The sequence below is a fragment of the Coregonus lavaretus genome (assembly GCF_964263955.1).
Source record: "Coregonus lavaretus genome assembly, contig: HAP1_SCAFFOLD_3091, whole genome shotgun sequence".
NCBI classification, from domain to species: Eukaryota; Metazoa; Chordata; class Actinopteri; order Salmoniformes; family Salmonidae; genus Coregonus; species Coregonus lavaretus.
The window spans coordinates 11,689-39,470 of NW_028165020.1; the positions used below are offsets into that span (position 1 = coordinate 11,689).

Sequence of the window (27,782 nt, forward strand, 5' to 3'; positions counted from 1 at the left end):
ACCCAAGGCACCAAGGAAACAGAGAGAGGCACACAATCCCCCTTCAGACCCAGGGCCAGAGAGGGGGACAGGCAGATCAAATACGTAACAGGATTATTCAAAAGCAGGGAAGTCCTTGTACAGGGTTTGTAGAAAGACTTCAGCGTTTGTTGTCTTGTCGGAGGACATAAATTAAAAAAAAAAAAAACTACGTTAGCATTAATATTGGGAAGAACTTGCCCTTACAGGAGATATCATTTTGAAATGATTGTTCAGTATGGGATGCCTCACAATATGTTGTTAGACAGCTGGGCAGCGTTGTGCCTCTGCTTTGGTGTTTGCTTAAAATGAGCATTGTAGTCGTTGGTAATAGAGATATTGTGTGTTTAAAATATTATTTAAAAGACATTACCCTTCTAGTATATAGTAAAACAATCATTTTGCGCCTGAACTGACAGTTCAGTTCAATTGTTGGACAACTGCGGCATCTTTCACACTTCCAATTTCTTTCTTCAGATTCAGTACATCTTTATTGTTCCATTGCTGTGGAATTGAGCCTTTTGGTGTGTGATACCAGTGGTGTAGTCTGGTCCTCTCCGTTCTGCCCCAGTGGTGTAGTCTGGTCCTCTCCGTTCTGCCCCAGTGGTGTAGTCTGGTCCTCTCCGTTCTGCCCCAGTGGTGTAGTCTGGTCTACACCTTTCTGCCCCAGTGGTGTAGTCTGGTCCTCTCTGTTCTGCCCCAGTGGTGTAGTCTGGTCTACTCCGTTCTGCCCCAGTGGTGTAGTCTGGTCCTCTCCGTTCTGCCCCAGTGGTGTAGTCTGGTCCTCTCCGTTCTGCCCCAGTGGTGTAGTCTGGTCCTCTCCGTTCTGCCCCAGTGGTGTAGTCTGGTCCTCTTTGTTCTGCCCCACTGATGTAGTCTGGTCCTCTCCGTTCTGCCCCAGTGGTGTAGTCTGGCCCTCTCCGTTCTGCCCCAGTGGTGTAGTCTGGCCCTCTCCGTTCTGCCCCAGTGGTGTAGTCTGGTCCTCTCCGTTCTGCCCCAGTGGTGTAGTCTGGTCCTCTCCGTTCTGCCCCAGTGGTGTAGTCTGGTCCTCTCCGTTCTGCCCCAGTGGTGTAGTCTGGTCCTCTCCGTTCTGCCCCAGTGGTGTAGTCTGGTCCTCTCCGTTCTGCCCCAGTGGTGTAGTCTGGCCCTCTCCGTTCTGCCCCAGTGGTGTAGTCTGGTCTTAAAGGCTGTTGCAACAGCATCTGGGTCTGTCTGTGGGGGCACTAGCTACAGTACAGTCGTGGTCTAAAGTTTTGAGAATGACACAAATACTAATTTTCACAAAGTCTGCTGCCTCAGTTTTGATGATGCCAATTTGCATATACTCCAGAATGTTATGAAGAGTGATCAGATGAATTGCAATTAATTGCAAAGTCCCTCTTTGCCATGAAAATGAACTTAATCCCCCAAAAAACATTTCCACTGCATTTCAGCCCTGCCACAAAAGGACCAGCTGACATCATGTCAGTGATTCTCTCGTTAACACAGGTGAGAGTGTTGACGAGGACAAGGCTGGAGATCACTCTGTCATGCTGATTGAGTTAGAATAACAGACTGGAAGCTTTAAAATGAGGGTGGTGCTTGAAATCATTGTTTTTCCTCTGTTAACCATGGTTACCTGCAAGGAAACACGTGCCGTCATCATTGCTTTGCACAAAAAGGGCTTCACAGGCAACCATTTATCGGATCATCAATAACTTCAAGGAGAGAGTTTAAATTGTTGTGAACAAGGCTTCAGGGTGCCCAAGAAAGTCCAGCAAGCGCCAGGACCGTCTCATAAAGTTGATTCAGCTGCGGGATCGGGGCACCACCAGTGCAGAGCTTGCTCAGGAATGGCAGCAGGCAGGTGTGAGTGCATCTGCACGGACAGTGAGGCGAAGACTTTTGGAGGATGGCCTGGTGTCAAGAAGGGCAGCAAAGAAGCCACTTCTCTCCAGGAAAAACATCAGGGACAGACTGATATTCTGCAAAAGGTACAGGGATTGGACTGCTGAGGACTGGGGTAAAGTCACTTTCTCTGATGAATCCCCTTTCCGATTGTTTGGGGCATCCGGAAAAAAGCTTGTCCGGAGAAGACAAGGTGAGCGCTACCATCAGTCCTGTGTCATGCCAACCAACCGTAAAGCATCCTGAGACCATTCATGTGTGTGGTTGCTTCTCAGCCAAGGGAGTGGGCTCACTCACAATTTTGCCTAAGAACACAGCCATGAATAAAGACTGGTACCAACACATCCTCCGAGAGCAACTTCTCCCAACCATCCAAGAACAGTTTGGCGACGAACAATGCCCTTTCCAGCATGATGGAGCACCTTGCCATAAGGCAAAAGTGATAACTAAGTGGCTCGGGGAACAAAACATCGAGATTTTGGGTCCATGGCCAGGAAACTTATGGAATGCTTGTAATTATACTTCAGTATACCATAGTAACACCTGACAAAAATATCTAAAAACACTGAAGCAGCAAACTTTGTGAAGACCAATACTTGTGTCATTCTCAAAACTTTTGACCACGACTGTACCGCATCTGTGCCCCTGGACTGGCAGACTGGCACGGGTTAGCTCTGCCACATCTGGCAGCGGCGTCTTGGCACAGCTCACCGTATAGAGGCCTACAAAACCTTTTCACTCTCACTTAGGAATAGTAACTCTTGTTGTGTCCGCTGAGTATTGACGATAAATTAATAATAATATGAAGGATGGGTACTAGTTGATACTGGAGTCATTTGAGCTGTGAGATCTGTATAGTCTATTTATTTAAACAGCCTAAACAGAGCATTATGCTTTGTATTACAGATTAAAATGTATACTCATATTAATGATTACATTAATGTATTGCGTACATTTCAACATTAATGTATTGCATACATTTCCTTTTCACATCCATAGTGTTTATTTTATGAAATATATTGTTTTGCCAACATAATCAATCCTACACTGACAATCATTTATGGAAGTTTGTTATACAAAACATGATAATTAGGATTTTCAGCTAGATCATAAATTTAGGTTTAAAAAAAAATATTTATATAATTGTTGCTCAGTTGTAAAGAAAAATAAAGGGAAAATAGAGAAACCATGAGAATGTTGTTTTGTACCTGCAGTAACTCCTAACCCTAACCCTAACCCTAACCCTAACCCTAATCCTAACCCTAATCCTAACCCCTAATCCTAATCCTAACCCTAATCCTAACCCTAACCCTAACCCTAACCCTAATCCTAACCCTAATCCTAACCCCTAATCCTAATCCTAACCCTAATCCTAACCCTAACCCTAACCCTAATCCTAATCCTAATCCTAACCCTAACCCTAATCCTAATCCTAACCCTAATCCTAATCCTAACCCTAATCCTAATCCTAACCCTAATCCTAACCCTAACTCCTAACTCCTAACCCTAATCCTAACCCTAATCCTAACCCTAATCCTAACCCTAATCCTAATCCTAACCCTAATCCTAATCCTACCCCTAATCCTAACCCTAACTCCTAACCCTAATCCTAATCCTAATCCTAACCCTAACCCTAATCCTAACCCTAACCCTAACCCTAACCCTAATCCTAATCCTAACCCTAACCCTAATCCTAACCCTAACCCTAACCCTAATCCTAATCCTAACCCTAATCCTAATCCTAACCCTAATCCTAATCCTAACCCTAATCCTAACCCTAACTCCTAACTCCTAACTCCTAACTCCTAACCCTAATCCTAACCCTAATCCTAACCCTAATCCTAACCCTAACCCTAATCCTAATCCTAACCCTAATCCTAATCCTAATCCTAATCCTAACCCTAACCCTAACTCCTAACCCTAATCCTAATCCTAACCCTAATCCTAACCCTAATCCTAACCCTAATCCTAACCCTTGCAGTGGCTGTGTTGAATATATTGATTTACAGTTTAACTCCTAACCCTGTGTTGAATATATTGATTTACAGTTTAACTCCTAACCCTGTGTTGAATATATTGATTTACAGCCTAACTCCTAACCCTGTGTTGAATATATTGATTTACAGTTTAACTCCTAACCCTGTGTTGAATATATTGATTTACAGCTTAACTCCTAACCCTGTGTTGAATATATTGATTTACAGTTTAACTCCTAACCCTGTGTTGAATATATTGATTTACAGCTTAACTCCTAACCCTGTGTTGAATATATTGATTTACAGTTTAACTCCTAACCCTGTGTTGAATATATTGATTTACAGTTTAACTCCTAACCCTGTGTTGAATATATTGATTTACAGCTTAAGACAAGTCCAGTAAGCTCCAGTTCTAACCCCTAACCCTAACCCTAACCCTAACCCCTAACCCTAACCCCTAACCCCTAACCCCTAACCCTAACCCCTAATCCTAGCTCCAGTTCTAACCCCTAACCCTAATCCTAGCTCCAGTTCTAACCCCTAACCCTAATCCTAGCTCCAGTTCTAACCCCTAACCCTAATCCTAGCTCCAGTTCTAACCCCTAACCCTAATCCTAGCTCCAGTTCTAACCCCTAACCCTAATCCTAATCCTACCCCTAATCCTAACCCTAACTCCTAACCCTAATCCTAATCCTAATCCTAACCCTAACCCTAATCCTAACCCTAACCCTAACCCTAACCCTAACCCTAATCCTAATCCTAACCCTAACCCTAACCCTAATCCTAACCCTAATCCTAATCCTAACCCTAATCCTAATCCTAACCCTAATCCTAATCCTAACCCTAATCCTAACCCTAACTCCTAACTCCTAACTCCTAACTCCTAACCCTAATCCTAACCCTAATCCTAACCCTAATCCTAACCCTAACCCTAATCCTAATCCTAACCCTAATCCTAATCCTACCCCTAATCCTAACCCTAACTCCTAACCCTAATCCTAATCCTAATCCTAACCCTAACCCTAACTCCTAACCCTAATCCTAATCCTAACCCTAATCCTAACCCTAATCCTAACCCTAATCCTAACCCTTGCAGTGGCTGTGTTGAATATATTGATTTACAGTTTAACTCCTAACCCTGTGTTGAATATATTGATTTACAGTTTAACTCCTAACCCTGTGTTGAATATATTGATTTACAGCTTAACTCCTAACCCTGTGTTGAATATATTGATTTACAGTTTAACTCCTAACCCTGTGTTGAATATATTGATTTACAGTTTAACTCCTAACCCTGTGTTGAATATATTGATTTACAGCTTAAGACAAGTCCAGTAAGCTCCAGTTCTAACCCCTAACCCTAACCCTAACCCTAACCCCTAACCCTAACCCCTAACCCCTAACCCCTAACCCTAACCCCTAATCCTAGCTCCAGTTCTAACCCCTAACCCTAATCCTAGCTCCAGTTCTAACCCCTAACCCTAATCCTAGCTCCAGTTCTAACCCCTAACCCTAATCCTAGCTCCAGTTCTAACCCCTAACCCTAATCCTAGCTCCAGTTCTAACCCCTAAGCCTAACTCCTAAACCTAATAGGTAACCCTTAGTCTTAACCCCTAACCATAACCCCTAACCCTTAGTCTTAACCCTTAACCATAACCCCTAACCATAACCCCTAACCCTTAGTCTTAACCCTTAACCATAACCCCTAACCCTTAGTCTTAACCCTTAACCATAACCCCTAACCATAACCCCTAACCCTTAGTCTTAACCCTTAACCATAACCCCTAACCGTTAGTCGTAACCCTAACCATAACTCCTAACCCCTAATCCTTAACCCTGACCCTAACCTTTAGTCCTAACCATAACTCCCAACCCTTAACCCTAACCCCTAACCCCTAACCCTAACCCTTAGTCCAAACCCTAACCCCAACCCCTAACCCTTAGTCCTAACTCCTAACCCCTAATCCTTAACCCTGACCCTTAGCCCTAAACCTAACTCCTAACCCTAACTCCTAACCCCTAACTCCTAACCCTAACTCCTAACCCTAACTCCTAACCCCTAACCCCTAACTCCTAACTCTAACCCTAACCCTAACCCCTAACCCCTAACCCCTAACCCTAACCCTAACCCTAACCCTAACCCCTAACCCCTAACTCCTAACCCTAACCCTAACCCCTAACTCCTAACCCCTAACTCCTAACCCCAGACTCCTAACCCTAACCCCTAACTCCTAACCTTAACTCCTAACCCCTAACCCCTAACCCCTAACTCCTAACCCCTAACCCCTAACCCCTAACTCCTAACCCCTAACCCCTAACCCCTAACCCCTAACTCCTAACCCCTAACCCCTAACTCCTAACCCCTAACTCCTAACCCCTAACCCCTAACCCCTAACCCCTAACTCCTAACCCCATATTTTAGGTCCTGACATGACTTTATTATCTTGTCATATCTTGGAAACAACCATAACTATTAAATATGACTAAACCATTTAATAAGAGGTTGTCTGTCGTCGGTACAATACATTGTTTAACGCCTCCAGAAAGGCTACCAGAACCATATGGTGCATCCCAAATGGCACCCTATTCCCTATGTAGTGCACTACTTTTGACCAGAGCCTTATGGGATGCCTTAAATAGGGAATAGTGAGCCATTTGGAACATCACTATGAGTCACAACTCTAGTATTCAGTATTCTGATGAGGCAGATGAATGTCCGTATAGCTCTGTTACAGAGTCTAATGTTATATATATATATAGGTTAGTAAATATACCGTAACAATGGGTTGTCAGAGTCATACATACTGCAGTGGACAATGGCCTTTAAAGTGGGTCCAGTACGTGTACTTGTGTGTGTGCATGCGTGCGTGCATTATCAGGATTTGGTGTCCTGGGGAGAGGTGGCAGCCTAGCAGGCAACAACACCAGGGGCAGAATTTCTCAACAAACCTCAGACGGAAAACAAAACCTGTGAAAAAAGAACATTGTTCCCACAGAGGGTAACTCGTTTCTCCTGTTTGTTCTCACAGTAATACTGCTGTTAGACATTCGTCCCTGGTGGAAATGGTGAAATCATCTATTGGTTTATTGAGAAGCACAGCTAAATCCAGTTGATATATTGTAGAATACATTTAAACATGATTAAACTAGATTCAACTCTGTAGCTCTGCGTAAAGTTTTGTGCGTGCATGCATGTGTGTGTGTGAGTGTCAGTGTGTGTGTGTGAGTGTCAGTGTGTGTGTGTGTGTGAGTGTCAGTGTGTGTGTGTGAGTGTCAGTGTGTGTGTGTGTGTCAGTGTGTGTGTGTGTGAGTGTCAGTGTGTGTGTGTGTGTCAGTGTGTGTGTGTGTGTATCATCCAGCAGGATGTGTGTGACACAGGGCCGTGTTCTCTTCCCTGACCTTATCCTGTTCTGTCCTGTTCTCTTCTCTTGTAATTCCAATCCTTAAATCCTTAGGTACTCTCGCAAAACGAAATGAAAATAGCAGGGATTTTTGCTGTGTGTGTAATATGTGTGTGTGTGTGTGTGTGTGTGTGTGTGTGCGTGCGTGTTCTCGGACGCTTGGAGATGCAGGGGATGTAGAGGTTGAAAGGTCAGCAGATCAGTTAGTTATGTAAGGATATTGTGAGACTCTTGTCTGTGACATGAGCAGGTTGGTGTTTTTATCTTGTTTTGGAGGCCTCTCTGGAGAGTGGTCACGAGCTGTCGCAGCCACAAAGTAATACAATCTGATGTTAAACCTTTCCCTAACCTTAACCCTAACCTTAATCACACTGCTAACCCTAATGCCTAACCCTAACCTTAAATTAAGACCAAAAAAGCAACAACGAAAATGTCAATAATTGTTTACAATATAGCCAATATTTTGACTTTGCAGCTGGCCGATCTAAGGGGAGACGGCTCAGTTCTACCTCCAAGACAATAAATGTCAACCTGGTTGAAGACAAGGCCGTTGTAATATTGTGTAGCATTGATCAGGGAACAGGCCATAGAGCAAGCATTCCTTTTAATTCACTTCATTAGTTAGTTATTAGTTAGTTAGTTTTAATGCTTAGGCTATGTGATTTGAAAGTCAAATGGAGTTTTTAAAAACTGTTATTGGCCAATAATATGATAATACGTTAAAAGGAATGTTAATAACAAAACAGTAAAAGTAAAAATAAAATAAATAAAAATCAGAGGTCAATTTCTCATTAAATTTGCCTGAGGTGTATACAAAGTCAAAGGTGGATTTATCGTAGTTTGTGTGTATGTGTACAGCGTACGGTGTGTGTGTGTGTACAGCGTACGGTGTGTGTGTGTGTACAGCGTACGGTGTGTGTGTGTGTACAGCGTACGGTGTGTGTGTGTGTGTGTGCGGCATTGTGTATGGTTTGAGTGTGCACCGTTCCTGTGAGTGTGTGTGAGTGTGTGTGCGTCTTTGTGTGTGTGCCAAGATTGTAGGCTACAGCTGGCTGCTGTCCGTTGCCGGCCCTGCAAAGCTGAGCTGAGGACGGTTAGGAAGCTGGAAGCTGTAACTCAGCCAACCATTGCCTGGTATAAGCCTATAATTAACTACCACTGTTGGTGTGTGTTGTTGAGGAGATGTGTTGAGGACTGGAGTGTGTGTGTGTGTGTGTGTTGTTGAGGAGATGTGTTGAGTACTGGAGTGTGTGTGTGTGTGTGTGTTGTTGAGGAGATGTGTTGAGTACTGGAGTGTGTGTGTGTGTGTGTGTGTGTTGTTGAGGAGATGTGTTGAGTACTGGAGTGTGTGTGTGTGTGTGTGTTGTTGAGGAGATGTGTTGAGTTCTGGAGTGTGTGTGTGTGTGTGTGTTGTTGAGGAGACGTGTTGAGTACTGGAGTGTGTGTGTGTGTGTGTGTGTGTGTTGTTAAGGAGATGTGTTGAGCACTGGAGTGTGTGTGTGTGTGTTGTTGAGGAGATGTGTTGAGTACTGGAGTGTGTGTGTGTTGTTGAGGAGTAGGCCTAGGCAATATACCGTTCATACCGTTCATACCGGGGGAATGATTTTCCTCTCTGGGGCTGCAGGGGTGCGTTGCTACGCCACTGCTTTTAACTATAAGTTAAGTATACAGTGCCTTCAGAAAGTATTCATACCCCTTGACTTATTCCACATTTTGTTGTCTTACAGCCTGAATTCAAAATAGATTAAATATACAGTATGTTTTTTCTCCCACCATCTACACACAATACCCCATGATGACAAAGTGGAAACATGTTTTTTGAAAATTTGGCTAATTTATTGGAAATTAAATACAGAAATATCTCATTTACATAAGTGTTCACACCCCTGGGCCAATACTTTGTAGAAGCACCGATTACAGCTGTCCATTTGGGTAAGTCTCTAAAAGCTTTGCACACCTGGATTGTACAATATTTGCCCATTATTCTTTGTGAAATTCTTCATGCTCTGTGAAGTTGGTTGTTGATCATTGCTAGACAGCCATTTTCAAGTCTTGCCATAGATCTTCAAGCCAATTTAAGTCAAAACTGTAACTAGGCCACTCAGGAACATTCAATGTCGTCTTGGTAAGCAACTCCAGTGTATATTTGGCCTTGTGTTTTAGGTCATTGTCCTGCTGTAAGGTGAATTCGTCTCCCAGTGTCTGGTGGAAAGCAGACTGAACCAGGTTTCCTCTGGGATTTTGTCTGTGCTTATAGCTGTATTCCGTTTCTTTTTATCCTAAAATACTCCCTAGTCCTTGCCGATGACAAGCACACCCATAACATGATGCAGCCACCACCATGCTTGAAAATATGAAGAGTGGTACTCAGTAATGTGTTTTGGATTCGCTTTGTATTCAGGACATAAAGTTAATTTCTTTTCCACATTTTTTGCAGTTTTACTTTAGTGCCTTATTGCAAACAGGATGCATGTTTTGGAATATTTTTATTCTGTACAGGCTTCATTCTTTTCACTCTGTCAATGAGGTTAGTATTGTGGAGTAACTACACTGTTGTTGATCCATCCTCAGTTTTCTCCTATTACAGCCATTAAACTCTGTAACTGTTTTAAAGTCACCATTGGCCTCATGGTGAAATCCCTGAGCGGTTTCCTTCCTCTCCAGAAACTAAGTTAGGAAGGGTGCCTGTATCTTTGTAGTGACTGGGTGTATTGATACACCATCCAAAGTGTTATTAATAACTTCACCATGCTCAAAGGGATACGTCTGCTTTTTATTTTTATTTTTACCCCTCTACAAATAGGTGCCCTTCTTCGCGAGGCATTGGAAAACCCCCCTGGTCTTTGTGGTTGAATCTGTGTTTGAAATTCACTGCTCGACTGAGGGACATTACAGATAATTGTATGTGTTGGGTACAGAGATGAGGTAGCCGTTCAAAAATCAGGTTAAACATTATTATTGCAACTTATTATGGGGTTGAATACTTATTGACTTATTACTTTCTAAAATGTTGTACAAACAAAATTCCACTTTGGGGTATTGTGTGTATATATCAGTGTCACAAAATGTCAGTTTAATCCATTTTAAATTCAGGCTGTAACATAACAACATTTGGAAAATGTCAAGGGGTGTGAATACTTTCTGAAGGCATTGTAACTGTAAGAAATCTTAGATGTGTCAAATAACTTGTATCTAGCTCAGGGCTCCAGCTATGCATTGGTTTGCTAACTTGCTAGCTACGTGTCAAGCATCTTGGTTACAGCAGACATTCAATCCCCTCTTGGATAAAGATCCCTGTTGCCTAAATTGTTTTGTGTGTCAATATTTTTTTTTAAATATATAATAATAACAAAACATTTTTTTTTTTTATGAAATAGCGCCTCTTCAAATCAAATCAAGTTTTATTGGTCACATACGCGTGTTTAGCAGATGTTATTGCGGGTGTAGCAAAATGCTTGTCCTTCTAGCTCCGACAGTGCAGTAATATCCAACAAGTAATATCTAACTATTTCACAACATATACCCAATACATACAAATCTAAGTAAGGAGTGAATTAAGAATATATACATATACAGTGAGGGAAAAAATTATTTGATCCCCTGCTGATTTTGTACGTTTGCCCACTGACAAAGACATGATCAGTCTATAATTTTAATGGTAGGTTTATTTGAACAGTGAGAGACAGAATAACAACAAAACAATCCAGAAAAACGCATGTCAAAAATGTTATAAATTGATTTGCATTTTAATGAGGGAAATAAGTATTTGACCCCTCTGCAAAACATCACTTAGTACTTGGTGGCAAAACCCTTGTTGGCAATCACAGAGGTCAGACGTTTCTTGTAGTTGGCCACCAGGTTTGTACACATCTCAGGAGGGATTTTGTCCCACTCCTCTTTGCAGATCTTCTCCAAGTCATTAAGGTTTCGAGCCTGACGTTTGGCAACTCGAACCTTCAGCTCCCTCCACAGATTTTCTATGGGATTAAGGTCTGGAGACTGGCTAGGCCACTCCAGGACCTTAATGTGCCTCTTCTTGAGCCACTCCTTTGTTGCCTTGGCCGTGTGTTTTGGGTCATTGTCATGCTGGAATACCCATCCACGACCCATGTTCAATGCCCTGGCTGAGGGAAGGAGGTTCTCACCAAAGATTTGACGGTACATGGCCCCGTCCATCGTCCCTTTGATGCGGTGAAGTTGTCCTGTCCCCTTAACAGAAAAACACCCCCAAAGCATAATGTTTCCACCTCCATGTTTGACGGTGGGGATGGTGTTCTTGGGGTCATAGGCAGCATTCCTCCTCCTCCAAACACGGCGACTTGAGTTGATGCCAAAGAGCTAAATTTTGGTCTCATCTGACCACAACACTTTCACCCAGTTCTCCTCTGAATCATTCAGATGTTAATTGGCAAACTTCAGACGGGCCTGTATATGTGCTTTCTTGAGCAGGGGGACCTTGCAGGCGCTGCATGATTTCAGTCCTTCACAGCGTAGTGTGTTACCAATTGTTTTCTTGGTGACTATGGTCCCAGCTGCCTTGAGATCATTGACAAGATCCTCCCGTGTAGTTCTGGGCTGATTCCTCACCTTTCTCATGATCATTGCAACTCCACGAGGTGAGATCTTGCATGGAGCCCCAGGCCGAGGGAGATTGACAGTTCTTTTGTGTTTCTTCCATTTGTGAATAATCGCACCAACCGTTGTCACCTTCTCACCAAGCTGATTGGCGATGGTCTTGTAACCCATTCCAGCCTTGTGTAGGTCTACAATCTTGTCCCTGACATCCTTGGAGAGCTCTTTGGTCTTGGCCATGGTGGAGAGTTTGGAATCTGATTGATTGATTGCTTCTGTGGACAGGTGTCTTTTATACAGGTAACAAGCTGAGATTAGGAGCACTCACTTTAAGAGTGTGCTCCTAATCTCAGCTCGTTACCTGTATAAAAGACACCTGGGAGCCAGAAATCTTTCTGATTGAGAGGGGGTCAAAAACGTATTTCCCTCATTAAAATGCAAATCAATTTATAACATTTTTGGCATGCATTTTTCTGGATTTTGTTGTTGTTGTTCTGTCTCTCACTGTTCAAATAAACCTACCATTAAAATTATAAACTGATCATTTCTTTGTCAGTGGGCAAACGTACAAAATCAGCACGGGATCAAATACTTTTTTCCTTCACCGTAGAATAGTATAGAATACAGTATATACATATGAGATGAGTAATGCAAGATATGTAAACATAACGCCGTAACGTAAGCTAATCTTCCTGGAGTCCAACACCAATTAATAAGACATTATAAAACAATTACAAATGAAGACTGTACAAACATTTAACAAGTAGACAATACAGACAATTAAAATACCTGACAGGTAACACATTTAACATTCATCCGGATAGAGCAATGAAGAGTTAATCTGGCAGCCCTGTTTTGAGAGATTTTGAGCTTTTTTATATCTCTCTTTGCTGTGGACAGTACTCTAGGTGTGATAGGACCAGGGATTGAATCACCTGATTCAGAGTGCTAGATGCTATATACTATGAACATTTTCTTGTAACAGCAATTCCCTTACCCATCTTAATAACAATACTATCTATGTGCTCTGACCATGATGAAGCTGCGTCTAACATGAGCCCTAGTAGTGTTATTTTTCCCCTTGCTCTACATGCGTTCTATTCATAGACAAATTCAATTGGGGATCATCAGCAAGCATATATCTTGAACCAAATACAATACATTTAGTTTTAGAAATGTTCAACACCAATTTGTTCACATCAACCCACTCAAGACAACCATTCTTAGTTCACTACTCAGTACATCCGTTAACTCGTTACGTTCTGATGCTGCGCTATACATCGTAGAGTCATCAGCATACATTTCCACTCTTGCTTCGTTCATTACTGAAGTTAAATCACTAGTAGAGTGGGCCTAGGCAGCTTCCCTGTGGAACACCACACTGTATATCTTTACTGTTTGAAAAGCTAACATTGAAGAACACTTTTTGCCTTCTCCTGGACAGATAGCTTTCCATCCAGGATAGAGCTGCAGACTTAACACCGTAACATTTGTGTTTCCATAGTAACAGTTCAAGATCAATTACATCAAAAGCAGCACTGAAATCTAGCAACACTGCACCAACTAACTTCCTGTCATCCATACTTTTTAACCAATCGTCTGTCATTGTGCTAAAGCCGTGCTCGTAGAATGCCCTGTTTGTCTGCAACTTGGAAACCCGTTATCAGACCTTTACATGAGAAATAATCCTTGATTTGTACAGATACAATTTTTTTCAAATAATTTACTTAACACAGGCAGCAAGCTTATAGGACGACTATTAGGAACAGTGAATGCAGAATTTTTTTATCCTTAGGTAGTGGAATAACCTTTGACTCTTTCCAGACTTCTGGGCACACCCCCATACGTCAAGCACTTATTACAAATATGAGATATTGGGGTAGATATTTGGTTCGCTGTACCTCCAAGCAATTTGGCTTCAAGATGATCTGTACCAGGTGACTTGTCATCCGAAAGTGTCACGCCCTGGCTCTGGGGACTCTGAAATATTGAGCCAGGGTGTGGATTTTCTATGTTTAGTTTTCACTGTGTAGCTTCTATGTTGTGTTTTCTATGTTTTGGTTTCTGTTCTAGATCGTATAGATCTATGATGGGCAGGGTGGTTCCCAATCAGAGGCAGCTGTTGCTCGTTGTCTCTGATTGGGAGCCATACTTAGGTAGGCTGTTTTCATATGTTCTTTGTGGGATCTTGTTCCTTGTGGTTTGTGTTAGTACCGTTGGACTTCACGTATCGTTTGTTGTTTTGTTTGTCGTGTGTGCACTTAATAAAATAAGATGTACGAATATCACGCTGCGCCTTGGTCCTCCTCCTTCGACGATCGTGACAGAAAGAGACAACAGCATCCTTTCAACCTTTTCCCTTTCTACTTGGTGAAATTCGAACATGCATTGCCTCTCCTTCATGATACAGTATTTTATAAGGGTATATGACATGGAGCCAACAGTTGGACTCATGGCATTCCTCAACTTGTCCACTTTGCCTGTAAAATATTAATTAAAGTAGTGGTTTTGTAATAAACATACCCTCTGATTCAACAAAAGAGGCGGACATGTTCCAATTCCTACCCATAAAAGTGTTCGGTTTTTTTCCCATCACCCTTTGCTTCATCAATGTTGTGCTGACAGAATCCCTTCTTCTTTCTGAGTGAGTCTCTGATATTGCCAATACATTAATATTGTTTGACTGCACTAGACAGCATATTCCAAACATGACTCAGCGGATGGAATCTGAGAGAGAAATACTCAGTCAGTGTGTGTGTGTGTGTGTGTGTGTGTGTGTGCGTGTGGGGGGGGGGGGGGGAATTACTTGTGTCTGTCACTCCTCCTAACTCCTTGGGAGGGAGGGTGAACAATCAGTTTGTCATACCTCAGGGAGGCTGTCACCTCGTTCTCTTGCAGTCTTCATAGCTGGTATTAGTTTCTTTCTTTGACGGACTGCATCAGAGAAATCCCCAATTGATGAATATGTAAGACCCTCTAAGGAATTTGGCTTTTTTCAAGGACTGCAAGCTTATCCTTGAACCTGAGGAATTTCACTACAACTGGCTGGGTCTGGTTCCATTGGCACCACACGTGTGTCACTCCTCTTAGTCCAGCTCAAACCAGATTTAACTATTTCACTATGGTCTTATGTTGAACGGCTGCTTGGGTTTTCCATTCAACTTAGTCTCCTGAGTGGCGCAGTGGTCTAAGGCACTGCATCGCAGTGCTAACTGTGTCATTAGAGATCCTGGTTTGAATCCAGGCTCTGTCGTAGCCGGCCGCGACCGGGAGACTCATGGGCGGCGCACAATTGGCCCAGCGTCGTCCAGGGTAGGGGAGGGAATGGCCGGCAGGGATGTAGCTCAGTTGATAGAGCATGGCGTTTGCAACGCCAGGGTTGTGGGTTTGATTCCCACGGGGGGCCAGTACAAAAAAAAAAAAAATGTATTCACTAACTGTAAGTCGCTCTGGATAAGAGCGTCTGCTAAATGACGTAAATGTAAATGTAACTTTCCTCCTAAGCCTAACCTGGTTGAACCGGACTGAAAGCTGTGCTCACAGTGCTTTAACCAGGCTATCTTAAGCTGTCCATGGACATCAAATACTGTTGTGTACAGTACTCCTTAGTCTTGTGAGACGGGTTAGCAGAAAAGGACCCGTGTAGCTCAGTTGGTAGAGCATGGCATTTGCAACACCAGGGTTGTGGGTTCGATTCCCACGGGGGGGGCCAGTATGAAAAATAAATAAAAATGAATGCACTCACTAACTGTAAGTCGCTCTGGATAAGAGCGTCTACTAAAATGTAAATGAAGTTAACAAATCAAGATTTGCTTCTGTGTTCCAATATTCTCTAGTGTTGATGTTGTTTACCTTTAGTTCATAAAGGCTATTTGTTCCAGACGTGTCTGTTTTTCCTGCTGCTACTGTTGTCAGACATCTTGGAAACACAAAGGTCTTCACAAAGGTCTTCAGATGTAAACGTTTTTATAAAAATGACACAGTGATCCAGAACCCAGATCTTACAGCAGAAAGTAACGCTGTCTGTGTGTGAATCTACAGCATAACAGATGTCTGTCTGGTCGTGTCCAACGCGCTAAGAAAGGAATGCTAGAGATTCACAGCACGGTGCTGAGTTTTACTGTTGTGTTGGAGTTCAGGCTGTCGTAGTCTTTGTTGTTGGCCATTGTGTTGTCTCATAAGCCTCCTGTACAGCCGTCTATTGTTTTATAGGCTGGAGGACTTTTCACTCACGAAATGCTGCAAAGCTGCTGCAAATTACTCTAAATGCAAAGTAATTTATCTTTTAGGTTTGTGCAATAGATATATTGGATTTCAGATTATTTTTTTATTTTTTTCACAACTTTCTGTCTTCTCTTCCCTCAGGTAAAACGGAGAGAGGATCCTACTCCTATGGAAGAGACTCCACCTTACACGGGTGTCATCAGGTAAATTAAATATATTCATTACTGCAAATTTCCACGCTACACTGTTATCAGCAGAAAACCGCCACACTATATTTTTTGGATATGTATGAAGTATGTAGGTATTTTTTGGTGGTTGAGTAGGTCTCATTTAAGTTAATTTGAGCATTTTTAGATACCCTTCAGCTGCTCCGAGTGAGAAAACATACAGCTTTTTGAGACGTAAATCCTAAGACATTTCACCTGGGATTCTGAATATGCTTTAGGGCAGTGGTCCCGCGGCTTGCCTATTGTGGAACCCTGCTTTAGGGCCTCCACTTAAGGATACATGCCTGTGGCCACCTTCCTCCTTCTGTCGTTTCCTGTCATGTGTTGTTGGCATGTGTTAAAGCCTCTATCTACTGTAGGGGTTATATCCTCTATCTACTGTAGGGGGTTATATCCTCTATCTACTGTAGGGGGTTATATCCTCTATCTACTGTAGGGGGTTATATCCTCTATCTACTGTAGGGGGTTATATCCTCTATCTACTGTAGGGGGTTATATCCTCTATCTACTGTAGGGGGGTTATATCCTCTATCTACTGTAGGGGGTTATATCCTCTATCTACTGTAGGGGGTTATATCCTCTATCTACTGTAGGGGGGTTATATCCTCTATCTACTGTAGGGGGGTTATATCCTCTATCTACTGTAGGGGGTTATATCCTCTATCTACTGTAGGGGGTTATATCCTCTATCTACTGTAGGGGGTTATATCCTCTATCTACTGTAGGGGGTTATATCCTCTATCTACTGTAGGGGGTTATATCCTCTATCTACTGTAGGGGGTTATATCCTCTATCTACTGTAGGGGGGTTATATCCTCTATCTACTGTAGGGGGTTATATTCTATCTACTGTAGGGGGGTTATATCCTCTATCTACTGTAGGGGGTTATATCCTCTATCTACTGTAGGGGGTTATATCCTCTATCTACTGTAGGGGGTTATATCCTCTATCTACTGTAGGGGGTTATATCCTCTATCTACTGTAGGGGGTTATATCCTCTATCTACTGTAGGGGGTTATATCCTCTATCTACTGTAGGGGGTTATATCCTCTATCTACTGTAGGGGGTTATATCCTCTATCTACTGTAGGGGGGTTATATCCTCTATCTACTGTAGGGGGGGGTTATATCCTCTATCTACTGTAGGGGGTTATATCCTCTATCTACTGTAGGGGGTTATATCCTCTATCTACTGTAGGGGGTTATATCCTCTATCTACTGTAGGGGGGTTATATCCTCTATCTACTGTAGGGGGGGGGTTATATCCTCTATCTACTGTAGGGGGTTATATCCTCTATCTACTGTAGGGGGTTATATCCTCTATCTACTGTAGGGGGTTATATCCTCTATCTACTGTAGGGGGTTATATCCTCTATCTACTCTAGGGGGTTATATCCTCTATCTACTGTAGGGGGTTATATCCTCTATCTACTGTAGGGGGTTATATCCTCTATCTACTGTAGGGGGGTTATATCCTCTATCTACTGTAGGGGGTTATATCCTCTATCTACTGTAGGGGGTTATATCCTCTATCTACTGTAGGGGGTTATATCCTCTATCTACTGTAGGGGGTTATATCCTCTATCTACTGTAGGGGGTTATATCCTCTATCTACTGTAGGGGGTTATATCCTCTATCTACTGTAGGGGGTTATATCCTCTATCTACTGTAAGGGGTTATATCCTCTATCTACTGTAGGGGGGTTATATCCTCTATCTACTGTAGGGGGTTATATCCTCTATCTACTGTAGGGGGTTATATCCTCTATCTACTGTAGGTGGTTATATCCTCTATCTAGCCAAATGATCAAGTCACCTGTAAAGTCTCAACATGGGCATCTGTACCGCCCTCTTACCTCTTCATTGAAGCGTTTGTGTGTCTGTGTGTGTGTGTGTGAATGTGTGTGTGTGTGTGTGTGTGTGTGTGTGTGTGTGTGTGTGTGTGTGTGTGTGAATGTGTGTGTGTGTGTGTGTGTGTGTGTGTGTGTGTGTGTGTGTGTGTGTGTGTGTGTGTGTGTGTGTGTGTGTGTGTGTGTGTGTGTGTGTGTGTGTGTGTGTGTGTGTGTGTGTGTGTGTGTGTTACTACACTATACTCTGTCTCCACTGATTTACATCTTAACGGTTGGCTGAGTCGGGCTTCAGGGTTATTTAACCTCTGGTGTTTGAGATTGGCTCTACCACTGTATCCCTAGTTAATAAAATAAAATAAAATACGATTGTATCTGTCACATACAGATGTTATTGCGGGTGTAGCCAAATGCTTGTGCTTCTAGCTCCGACAGTGCAGTAATATCTAACAAGTAATATCTAACAATTTCACAACATATACCCAAGACACACACATCTAAGTAAGGAATGAAATGTAAGAATATATACTGTATATACAGGGGGGGTACCGGTGCAGAGTCAATGTGCGGGGGCACCGGCTAGTTGAGGTAACATATACCCAATACACACAAATCTAAGTAAGGAATATAATTAAGAAAATATACATATATGGACGATATTCCCAACTTCTGGATGATAGCGGTGTGAACAGGCAGTGGTTCGGGTGGTTGTTGTCGTTGATTATCTTTTTGGCCTTCCTGTGACATCGGGTGCTGTAGGTGTCCTGGAGGGCAGGTAGTTTGCCCCCGGTAATGCGTTCGGCAGACCGCACCACCCTCTGGAGAGCCCTGCGGTTGCGGGCGGTGCAGTTGCCGTACCAGGCGGTGATACAGCCCAACAGGGTGCTCTCAATTGTGCATCTGTAAAAGTTTGTGAGGGTTTTAGGTGCCAAGCCAAATTTCTTCAGCCTCCTGAGGTTGAAGAGGCTCTGTTGCGCCTTCTTCACCACACTGTCTGTGTGGGTGGACCATTTCAGTTTGTCAGTGATGTGTACGCCAAGGAACTTGAAGCTTTCCACCTTCTCCACTGCGGTCCCGTCAATGTGGATAGGGGGGTGCACCCTCTGCTGTTTCCTGAAGTTCACGATCATCTCCTTTGTTTTGTTGACGTTGAGTGAGAGGTTATTTTCCTTAGGTGAGTGCTACGGGGCGATAGTCATTTAGTTCAGTTACCTTTGCTTTCTTGGGTACAGGAACAATGGTGGCCATCTTGAAGCATGTGGGGACAGCAGACTGGGAAAGGGAGAGACTGAATATGTCCGTAAACACACCAGCCAGCTTTGTGTGGCTGACTACACACACACACACACACACACACACACACACGCACACACACACACACACACGCACGCACGCACGCACACACACACACACGCACACGCACACGCACACGCACACACACACACACACACACACACGCAAACATACAAGCATCACTACAATCTTAGAAAAAGGGTTCCAAAAGTGTTCTTCAGCTGTCCCCATAGGAGAACCCTTTTGTGTTCCAGGCAGAAACATTTTGGTTCCAGGTAGAACTCTTTTGGGTTCCATGTAGAACCCTCTGGGAAAGGGTTCTACGTGGAACCCAATAGGGTTCTACCTGGAACCAAAAATGGTTCTTCAAAGGATTATCCTATGGGGACAGCCGAAGAACCCTTTAAGGTTCTAGATTGCACCTTTTTTTCTAAGAGTGTACACACTGATTTATTGTTCCGTTTGCTCTCCAGTGGGTTTCTGGCGGGGAGCCGAGGCCAGCCAACGACCAAGAGAAATGAACAGGCTGCATAAGCACACACATACACACACACACACACACACACACACACACACACACACACACACACACACACACACACACACACACACACACACACACACACACCAACAAACATACATACATGCACACGCACACACACACAAACAAACATACACACACACACCAACAAACATACACACACACTCCGACACCAAAGCATACCTACATTTCTATTCACTCTCCCAAAATCTGCTCTTGTCTCGGCCTCAAGCTGTAACACTTGTCATAGTGGTGGCGAGAACAAAGCCCTTTTCCCCGACCGACTACCTCTCTCCTCTCATAGAAACCGCTCCACTCTGAACCCTGTCAGAGTATACATCCCCAATGGCACCCTATTTCCTATATAGTGCACTATACTGCCCTACAGTCCCAAATGGGTTCTGGTCAAAAGTAGTGCACTATATAGGGGATAGGGTGCCAGAGGCTTAGAGTCTGAGTTGACCTGTTAAAGTACATGCTGAATGTGAATGTGGAGGGCTCTATGTCAGCCAAAAAAAATGTAAAATAAAAAAATAAAAGTGCTTATCCCACTGGCTATCATAAGTTGAATGCACCAATTTGTAAGTCGCTCTGGATAAGAGCATCTGCTAAATGACGTAAATGTAAATGTCAATGGTATGTAAGGTATGTGAGCTGGATGGCTGGATGTAGAGGGCTGTATGCCAGCCTGGTATGTAAGGTATGTGAGCTGGATGGCTGGATGTAGAGGGCTGTATGCCAGCCTGGTATGTAAGGTACGTGAGCTGGATGGCTGGATGTAGAGGGCTGTATGCCAGCCTGGTATGTAAGGTATGTGAGCTGGATGGCTGGATGTAGAGGGCTGTATGCCAGCCTGGTATGTAAGGTATGTGAGCTGGATGGCTGGATGTAGAGGGCTGTATGCCAGCCTGGTATGTAAGGTATGTGAGCTGGATGGCTGGATGTAGAGGGCTGTATGCCAGCCTGGTATGTAAGGTATGTGAGCTGGATGGCTGGATGTAGAGGGCTGTATGCCAGCCTGGTATGTAAGGTATGTGAGCTGGATGGCTGGATGTAGAGGGCTGTATGCCAGCCTGGTATGTAAGGTATGTGAGCTGGATGGCTGGATGTAGAGGGCTGTATGCCAGCCTGGTATGTAAGGTATGTGAGCTGGATGGCTGGATGTAGAGGGCTGTATGCCAGCCTGGTATGTAAGGTATGTGAGCTGGATGGCTGGATGTAGAGGGCTGTATGCCAGCCTGGTATGTAAGGTATGTGAGCTGGATGGCTGGATGTAGAGGGCTGTATGCCAGCCTGGTATGTAAGGTATGTGAGCTGGATGGCTGGATGTAGAGGGCTGTATGCCAGCCTGGTATGTAAGGTATGTGAGCTGGATGGCTGGATGTAGAGGGCTGTATGCCAGCCTGGTATGTAAGGTATGTGAGCTGGATGGCTGGATGTAGAGGGCTGTATGCCAGCCTGGTATGTAAGGTATGTGAGCTGGATGGCTGGATGTAGAGGGCTGTATGCCAGCCTGGTATGTAAGGTATGTGAGCTGGATGGCTGGATGTAGAGGGCTGTATGCCAGCCTGGTATGTAAGGTATGTGTGCTGGATGGCTGGATGGGTTAGCGTTAGGTGTTCAGCATTCACAGTCAGCACAGCTCTCAGGTTGCAGCCATGCTCTCTCTGTGTGTGTGTGTGTGTGTGTGTGTGTGTGTGTGTGTGTGTGTGTGTGTGTGTGTGTGTGTGTGTGTGTGTGTGTGTGTGTGTGTGTGTCTGGTTGTGTGTGTCTGTGTGTGTCTGTGTGTGTGTGTCTGTGTGTGTCTGTCTGTGTGTGTGTGTGTGTGTGTGTGTGTGTGTGTGTGTGTGTGTGTGTGTGTGTGAGCGTGCGTGCATGCAACGTTGGCTGCTTCCAGTGTGATGTGTTCTCACACCAAAACAAGACACTTTCTCTCTTTCTCTGTCTCCCTCTCCCCTCTCTTTCTCTCTTTCTCTGTCTGTCTCTCTCTCCTCTCTTTCTCTGTCCCTCTCTCTTCTCGGCAGCAACTCTCCTTTGGTAGGTATCGTCACAATAACAAAGTTAAGCTATTTTCATTGGCTGCAGGACTATTTGCTCACTTATATAACCCCTCACAGTTTTTTTTCGACCTGAAAAGTTTATAAAGTACACCCATCTAGGTCACTCGTTTTGCCCATTCTAACATTCATCGAACAGTAACTGAATGCCTCGATGCCTGTCTGCCTGCTTTATATAGCAAGCCACGGCTACGTGACTCACTGTCTGTAGGAGCGAACCATTTTGGTGAATGGGGTGGTGTACCTAATAAACAGGCCAATGAGTGTATATTTGAAATATAAAAAACATGTACTAGGCATATTCACTCAACAGACAGATCAAATTAACCCTCTTAAATTAAACTAAATCTATAACTTTCTCTATTATTCTACATTCCACAACTCTTACGACCATTTGGATTATATTAAGGGCCCCGTAAAGGGAGCGTTGAGTCTGTGTGAATTTACTGTTACGTAACATTACCTTCCTCAGGGTATGAGTGATGGTTAGTTCCAGTTTACAGTGAGAGGAGGTCATTCATTACAGTCCATTCAGTATGCTCCAGGTGCATCGTACACTTTTATACTATGCACTTTTTCTACTTATAAAATAAATATGGTAACGCTACTTAAAGCTTTATAAATTGTTATAAGCATGTATGAAACATTATAATGTCTTATATTGTTATAAGCATGTATGAAGCATTATAATGTATTATAATAAGGCGAGATCTGAGGCTGAAGACCTTTTAGACGGTGACAGAATGTAACTTTTTTTGTAATTTTCTATAATTCAGGGCTCTTCTGTAAAAAAAAAAAAAGACCTTGGTCTCAGTATGACTGCCTGGTCAAATAAAGGTCAAATAAATAAATATTTTGTTCCTATTCGCCCCCCGATGTGGCCTCGGACCGCGTCAGTATGGCTTACCTTGGAATGCTGGGCAGTGGTAAAACGTCAACGTAGCGTGTTCATTCTGTTCTGTTCTGCGCTGAAGGCTTGATGGGAGGAACGTGACCATTGTTATAGAGCCGGCTGTCCTTTTTGAATTCTCCATACTGAGCTTTGGTGCTGTTTGTAGAGATCCCCTGGCTGGCCTATGATTACTGACTGTTGGGACCACGGCTGGACTGTGTGTTGTCTGTCTCTCTCTCTCTACCTCCTTGGAAGACTTTATGCAAAAAGTCTCAAACCCTGCTATTCAGCTTTTCATTAAAAGGGGCCCCTTTCTTTGTCTTTACGGTCTCACAGTCTGAGAGTTATTTGGCAAAGTCTAGACCACTCTGTCTGCCTGACAGAGAATGTGTCTTAGTGTTAGTGTGCTTGGGCTGCATCCCTAATGGAACTCTGTTCCCTATATAGATATTCCCCTATGGGCCCTGGTCAAAAGTAGTGCACTATATAGGGTTCCATTTGGGACTCAGATTTTAGCGTGGTTCATCAGACATTCATATCATGACTGCACTGGCTACCAACTCCTTCACGTCTGAATCAATTCATTTATTCATTCATTCATGAATCGATTCATTTCTTTCCACCGAATCAATATTTCATCAGACCGTTCCACCTGATACTGATATGTTAGATAAAAATGTAGGTGTAGTGGTGACTGCTATTTGTGTTTAACTTCAGTACCACCTCTGTCTGGAATATACAGTCATCTGAGTCGACAACGAGCCGGCGTTTTGCTGCCGAAAACATCTTTGGAATGTGTTAGTGGATTGGAGGCTGATGATGGCTGCTTCTCAACACACACACACACACACAACACACTCACTCACATACACACACACACACGCACACAAACGCAGAAACACACACACACACACACACACAACACACTCACTCACATACACACACACACAACACACTCACTCACACACACACACACACACACACACACGCACACAAACGCAGAAACACACACACACACACACACAACACACTCACTCACATACACACACACACGCACACAAACACACAAACACACACACACACACACACTCAGACACAGATACACACACACACACACACACTCAGACACAGATACACACACTGGAAAGCCCTCAGTGCTTCGGAAGGGCTTCTTCCTGGTATTTGGTTACTGAAGGGTCAAGGGGAAGGGCAACAGAGACGTGTGTTTGTGTGTGTACTGTGTGTGAGTGTGTGTGTGTCTGTGTGTGTGTGTGTGTGTTTGTGTGTGTACTGTGTGTGAGTGTGCGCACGCGTATTTGTGAATGAAAGCGGGAAGCGTTTCTCTGTTCTCCTCACGGCCAGTCCAGTCTCAGCTCTTATTGGCTGCAGGCCCTGGCCAAGGTGGAGGTATAAGACCATCCTCTGCTATTGACCTGAATCTCTGAATACTATCTAATGCTGAATACCTGAATCTCTGAATACTATCTAATGCTGAATACCTGAATCTCTGAATACTATCTCATGCTGAGTACCTGAATCTCTGAATACTATCTAATGCTGAATACCTGAATCTCTGAATACTATCTAATGCTGAGTACCTGAATCTCTGAATACTATCTAATGCTGAATAACTGAATCTGTGAATACTATCTCATGCTGAGTACCTGAATCTCTGAATACTATCTCATGCTGAATACCTTAAACTCTTAATACTATATCATGCTGAGTACCTGAATCTCTGAATACTATCTAATGCTGAATACCTGAATCTCTAAATACTATCTCATGCTGAAAACCTGAATCTCTACTCTATAGAATAGATGCTGATTGTTATTATTAAGGGCTCTATACCTACTGTATAGTACATTATAGAATGGGTCAGAGACTTCCTGTCTCCTACTATCAGGGTGACTCCCCTCACAGGTAGATTTCTCCTACTGTCAGTAGTTTATAAACACTGATATTATGTTACCCTACTTTGCAGATTTAATTGAATCTGGCCCTAATAAGTAATTGCAATTAGAAGTGTCAGACAAGGAACACAGTCCTTCAATATTTCTAGAAACTTCCTTTCATACAGAGGTAATCTATTTCTGTCAGCCAAAATAACAAAACCAAGCACTTCACACGTTCCACGGTTTGGTTGTTGTTTGAATTGTTAGATTCATTAAGTTTTAAGTGATTATTTCACTAGTCTGTCTTCCCAGCGACTCCCTATCCTCACCTTAAATTATGTTAAAGTGTTAATTGTTAAGAGCTGAGATTCCAAAAGGCATGTTAGGTGTGTGTGTGTGTGTGTGTGTGTGTGTGTGTGTGTGTGTGTGTGTGTGTGTGTCTGTGTGTGTGTGTGTGTGTGTGTGTCTGTGTGTGTGTGTGTGTGTGTGTGTGTGTGTGTGTGTGTGTGTGTGTGTGTGTGTGTGTGTGTGTGTGTGTCTGTGTGTGTGTGTGTGTGTGTGTGTGTGTGTGTGTGTGAAGAAAGTGGGACTGTGTGAACGACACACACATTGTGAACTACGGTACGACAGTATGAAGACATGCCTAAAGCTTCCACTTCCTCCTTCTCCTTCTCTGAAGCTTCCTGCTCTTCTCATGCCGTTTTACCTCTCACTGTGTAATGCGTCCCAAATCACACCATATTCCCTTTACAGTGCACTACTTTTAACCAGGGCCAATAGGAATCTGGTCAAAAGAAGTGCACTATATTGAGAATATGGTGCCATTTGGGATGCAGACATTGTCTGTCTGGAGGTAAAACTCTCAAACAGCCATCACACTGACACGTCTCTTAGATTCCTTGTACTCACATATCTCAGTTAAACTGTTAGTTGGTAATGAATGAGCTCTTACCTTCCCAGCCTTGGGAATTAGAATGTACAACTGTAATCTTGGAAGATTCTCAGACTCCATTATTAGGTGCTTGATCCAGTTAATGCTAGCTAACGGTAGCTAACCATGTCATCTCTACTAACTATGTCATCTCTACTAACTCTGTCATCTCTACTAACTATGTCATCTCTACTAACCATGTCATCTCTACTAACTATGTTATCTCTACTAACTATGTCATCTCTACTAACTCTGTCATCTCTACTAACTATGTCATCTCTACTAACTCTGTCATCTCTACTAACTATGTCATCTCTACTAACTATGTCTATGTCATCTCTACTAACTATGTCATCTCTACTAACTCTGTCATCTCTACTAACTATGTCATCTCTACTAACTATGTCTATGTCATCTCTACTAACTATGTCATCTCTACTAACTCTGTCATCTCTACTAACTATGTCATCTCTACTAACTCTGTCATCTCTACTAACTATGTCATCTCTACTAACTATGTCTATGTCATCTCTACTAACTATGTCATCTCTACTAACTATGTTATCTCTACTAACCATGTCCATCTCTACTAACCATGTCCATCTCTACTAACTATGTCATCTCTACTAACTCTGTCATCTCTACTAACTATGTCATCTCTACTAACTCTGTCATCTCTACTAACTATGTCATCTCTACTAACTATGTCTATGTCATCTCTACTATGTCTATGTCATCTCTACTAACTATGTCATCTCTACTAACTCTGTCATCTCTACTAACTATGTCATCTCTACTAACTATGTCATCTCTACTAACTATGTCATCTCTACTAACCATGTTATCTCTACTAACTATGTCATCTCTACTAACCATGTCATCTCTACTAACTCTGTCATCTCTACTAACTATGTCCATCTCTACTAACTATGTCATCTCTACTAACCATGTCATCTCTACTAACTATGTCCATCTCTACTAACCATGTCCATCTCTACTAACTATGTCATCTCTACTAACTATGTCATCTCTACTAACTATGTCATCTCTACTAACTATGTAATCTCTACTAACTATGTCATCTCTACTAACTATGTCATCTCTACTAACCATGTCCATCTCTACTAACCATGTCCATCTCTACTAACTATGTCATCTCTACTAACTATGTCATCTCTACTAACTATGTCATCTCTACTAACTATGTCTATGTCATCTCTACTAACTATGTCATCTCTACTAACTATGTTATCTCTACTAACCATGTCCATCTCTACTAACCATGTCCATCTCTACTAACTATGTCATCTCTACTAACTATGTCATCTCTACTAACTATGTCATCTCTACTAACTATGTAATCTCTACTAACTATGTCATCTCTACTAACTATGTCATCTCTACTAACTATGTCATCTCTACTAACCATGTCCATCTCTACTAACTATGTCGTCACTACTATGTCCATCTCTACTAACTATGTCATCTCTACTAACTATGTCATCTCTACTAACTATGTCATCTCTACTAACTATGTCCATCTCTACTAACTATGTTATCTCTACTAACCATGTCCATCTCTACTAACTATGTCGTCACTACTATGTCCATCTCTACTAACTATGTCATCTCTACTAACTATGTCATCTCTACTAACTATGTCATCTCTACTAACTATGTCATCTCTACTAACTATGTCCATCTCTACTAACTATGTCATCTCTACTAACTATGTCTATGTCATCTCTACTAACTATGTCATCTCTACTAACTATGTCATCTCTACTAACTATGTCATCTCTACTAACCATGTCCATCTCTACTAACTATGTCATCTCTACTAACTATGTCATCTCTACTAACTATGTCATCTCTACTAACCATGTCCATCTCTACTAACTATGTCATCTCTACTAACTATGTCATCACTACTAACTATGTCATCTCTACTAACTATGTCCATCTCTACTAACCATGTCCATCTCTACTAACTATGTCATCTCTACTAACTATGTCATCTC

At 42.8% G+C, this 27,782-nt stretch overlaps 1 long non-coding RNA gene across 1 annotated transcript in view; it reads left to right on the forward strand.

The window, feature by feature from the left end:
• The first annotated feature begins 16,218 nt into the window (after nucleotides 1–16,218).
• LOC311116374 overlaps nucleotides 16,219–27,782 on the forward strand; it is a 34,038-nt gene continuing 22,474 nt past the window's right edge. The window contains exon 1 of the long non-coding RNA XR_014611406.1: nucleotides 16,219–16,283. This is a non-coding gene — a long non-coding RNA (uncharacterized lncRNA). The remainder of the gene's footprint in view (nucleotides 16,284–27,782) is intronic.